The following is a 4,268-nucleotide window of genomic DNA, read 5'->3' as shown; positions in this document are numbered from 1 at the left end:
AGTGTCTCTCTTCGGTGATACACACACGAGAGAGAGAATGAGGAGATGAGTTCTAAAATACACACTGACTCCTGAGCTCGAACACGAGAAAGACAAAACTCACAAGGGGGGGTATTATAGTCATTTTAATGCTCACATGCTCAAAGTCCATTTCAAAAGCTACAAAATAGAGCTTTTAAATTTTTCTGTTTCATTTCATTTTCAAAATCTTTTTTAAAAGTTAATTTTACGTGATAAATGAATCCTAAACAATATTTCACTTCTTGTTAAAAATAGCTTTCAGAATGCCAAACGTAAAAAAACCAAATGTACCCTAAGTAAATTTATGATAGGAATGTAAATTTATATTACGAACTTAAATCGTAAACTCGTAAGAGTTTACTATTAAAAAATCATCATTAAAATATAATTATAATTTAATTTAAATATATTAAATAAATTATTGAAATTAAACTCATCTATATTGATAAATTATCATATAATAAACATAAAAATTTTAAAATAGGAGAACTTATTTTTGATATTTTTGTTTTTTATTAATATTAGTTTTTGCATTTTGATTTTTTTTTCTTTAAATTAGGTTTCATAACGTTTTTTAACTGAATTCTTCATATTATATACTTAACTCACTCAACTCCAAAAAAAAAAACATTGACGAGTTTAACAAGTTTAACCAAGCTTGCATTTAGTCCGAGTTCATGAATTAGTTGATACGATTTTGTAAATTAGAAACATAAAAATGGTAAATTCGGAGGTAAACTCACGAGTTTAATTAAATTTATATCTAGTCTGAGTTTATGAGTAAGTTGAGACGATTTTGTAAGTTAAAAATGTAAAAACGTTAAACTTATATAGCTAACTCGAGAGTTTGACAATTATGTTTGGGAGGTAGAAGGGAAACCAAAATCAATAGATTCAAATATTTGAACATATTTTCCAAATTAGTTCTATAATTTTTACAGGTTATTTCCAGTCATTTCTTGGTGAAACTTTCACATTTGCAACTTAGTTTTTTACAAAGTTTTGTTGGGACACAATTATGAAATTAAATTAGATTAAATGGCATTTTTATCCTTCAACTATTTGTATGTAAATGTCTAGTATCCTAAACATTTTTGTTTGCAATGTTAAAAAATGAATGTTAACTTTAATCATTAGTTGACCCAATTTTTTTAAATAAAAGATCATAAAAATTATAGAAAATGATCATATAAGGACTAATATAATTTTTTATCTAGATAAAAAACTAAAATATCATTTCACATTATTTAATTGATACCTTAACTAAGTTAACAAAAACAAATTTACCTATACATCTTGAAAATACTAGTCGAGTAGTAAGTTTTTTGAGGAGGATTTATAAATATTGGAAGAAGATTTATAATCTATCATACTATTTTAACTTACAACTCAACTAGTGTGAAAAAAGCATTCACTTATAAATCTCAAATACACTAATTGAGTTGTAAATTTTTAAAAGAAGATTTATAAATAATAATATTTAAATATTAAATAATTAATATTTTTTAAGAGATCTAGACAACAAAATTTAATAAGATACTTTTAAAATAAATATGTTATTTTATTAAATGATATGGTGAAGCAAGATGGTACAAATAATGACAAGATAATCACTTGATAGTCAGTTAAAATGATATTTTAATCTTTTATATTTATAAAAAAATAATATTAGTTTCTTAAAATTTATTTATAATTTAAGAAACTTAATTGACATTAATTTTTTTTACAAGATCGTTCATTGTAATTTTTTGTGTTTCTTTTTATAATTTTAGGTCTTTTTTTTTGTAATATCTTGGGTCAATGAATAATTAAAATTAATCTTTAATAATAAGGATAACATTATACTATTTTTAAATGTTGAAGGAAAATGTTAGGTAAGGAAAAAAGTTTAGAATATCAAACATTTGTATGTGAATAGTTTATGGATAAAAATACTTTTTAAACCAATTAAATTTTTAGAACCAAACTACCATTCCTTCCACCAGGGGTTATGTGTAACTTTCCCCAAAGTTTAGGGATCGGGATTTTACATATCTAAATTCAAAGTAAAACCAATAAATTAAAATTTCATTTAAAAAAAACAATAAAAAGTTAAGTCTGGAGATTGAGAATTTGTATTGGATATTTTTAAATTTTAAAACAACATAACTTCTAGTTCTGAATATCATGATTTTATTAATAATGTTAGAGTTCCAGGATTCAAATTAACCCTTCTAAAGCTCCTAATTAATAATGCTAATTCATGCATTATTTAGTGCTCAACTTGTTTTGAGAATTTCGGGTGCTTGGAATCTTCGTTAGAATTGCTGCAAATGCGACAAAGATCTGCAAACAACCACTTCATATTTTTTTATTATAATAAACGCAATAATTGAGCAATATTTAAATAGCCACTTTAATTTAACTTTTTGCCGACAAATAGACTACTTTATTTAAAACTAAAATGTTATTTTCAGGCTTTTAGTATACCTCATTTTGATACACGTAATTGGAATGATTGCTTAATTATTAAGGAAAATCATCTCCCACCTAGCCTGTTCTATTTTACATATTTTTGTTGGACAATAATTTTTCAAAAAGCTTAACTCACTTGTTTAGTTTAAACCATAATAAACTTAATGCATGTTACTTATTTTGCGAGATTAGTGTTTAATTTTTTAATAATTTTGTATTATATAAATATAATATATTAAATATCCGAATAAATACTCGCGAGTTTTCATTCAACTGCACAAATAGTTTTCTTAGACTCGGCTCAGTCAATGTGAGAAATCTATTCAAATAAAACTTATTTAAAGATATAAACATCACAGCAACCACTCTCTCTGAATATATATATATGTGTGTGTGTGTGTGTGTGTACATGTTCTTTTTTCTAACACACAATCGAGGGTATCTAATATTCAAACTACCATGCGGCCAGCTGGCCAAGCTGGATGGATTATTCAAAGGAAGGCAAAATGACAGTTTTACAAGCAATGTTTTATTTACTGTTGAGATTAAATTTTATATATTCAAATTGGAATAAAAAACTTAATATTTCAAAGTTGTCAAAACATGTACGTAAGAAGTGTAGTGAGGCATAAGACCAAAGATAACTTCATGAGATGAAACTTCTCAGCACTCTCTTAATTAAGTTAATCCACACCAATTAAAAAAAATACTTTATTTAATTTCATTTTTAGATTATTAAAATTAATAATATATGTACTATTTGCATTTAAGGTCGAGGAATCTTAATTTTTAGATTATAAATAATTAATTTTGCAGATCGTAGGGCATTTTTTTAACCTGAACTCGACAAATTAGAAATGCACTTTTGGCGATGTAAGTATTTACCATTCTAAGTTCTAACGATTAAATGACCTATCATTGATTAACCTTTTCATGCTCACAAAAAATATTTATAAAAATATTTTTAAAAGTTTTGCATGATTAAATTTGAAACTTTACAAGTCATCCTGTGATATTCTTTTAGAAAAATGACCTATCAGTGATTAACCTTTTCATGCTCACAAAAACACGTAATTAACCTTGTCATTTGGTACCTGTTTAATTTAAAATTTTTCCTATTAAAAATAATGATAGTTGGGCTCAATTTCTTCAGTTACTTCTTTTAAAAGAAAAATTTTGTTCAACAGTTAGCAATAACACGAAAAAGTAATCTTCCATGTATTTCTGACCAGGAGGACCCAACCACCATTCAAGCTTTATCTCCTTGCCGTGAACAAAATATTTCAGCAGCTTTCTCTACTCTCTCCAACCTTGAACCCTCTCTTGTGTTGCTTGCTTTCTTCACTTTGATTTTGATCATCTCCTTCCGTTTGTCTTCTGAGCTCTACGACTTCACTCATCTCTCACCTTCGACAATCATAAGTCTCACTTCCTTTTCTAGTTATCTTGCTGCTCCCTTTCTGATTTGTCTTTGTTCTCTGTTTACTTTTCCTGCCATGAAAATGTTGTTCTATTGTATTTGTATTGCACCAGACAAAAATCCCAAAAAAAATTAAGAACAAAAACAAAAACAACGTTGATTTATGCTTTCTCCCTACAATAAGCACACTATTTTAGCAGCTTTCTCTACTCTCTCCCTCCAGTCTTCAAGTTTTTGAATCCTGTGTTGCTTGCTTTTTTCACTAGCTAGTTTGCTCTCTTCTCCAATAGTCTTAAATTTTTCAACGTTGTGTTGCTTGCTTTCTTCCCTCACTCAGCTTTTGGAATTGCAAATTTCAGTTCCTTTTCCTTCT

Source organism: Prosopis cineraria, unplaced genomic scaffold (genome assembly GCF_029017545.1).
Source record: "Prosopis cineraria cultivar Desert tree isolate PC_DT_omini unplaced genomic scaffold, ASM2901754v1 PC12, whole genome shotgun sequence".
NCBI classification, from domain to species: Eukaryota; Viridiplantae; Streptophyta; class Magnoliopsida; order Fabales; family Fabaceae; genus Prosopis; species Prosopis cineraria.
Note: the sequence above shows the minus strand (reverse complement) of the source record.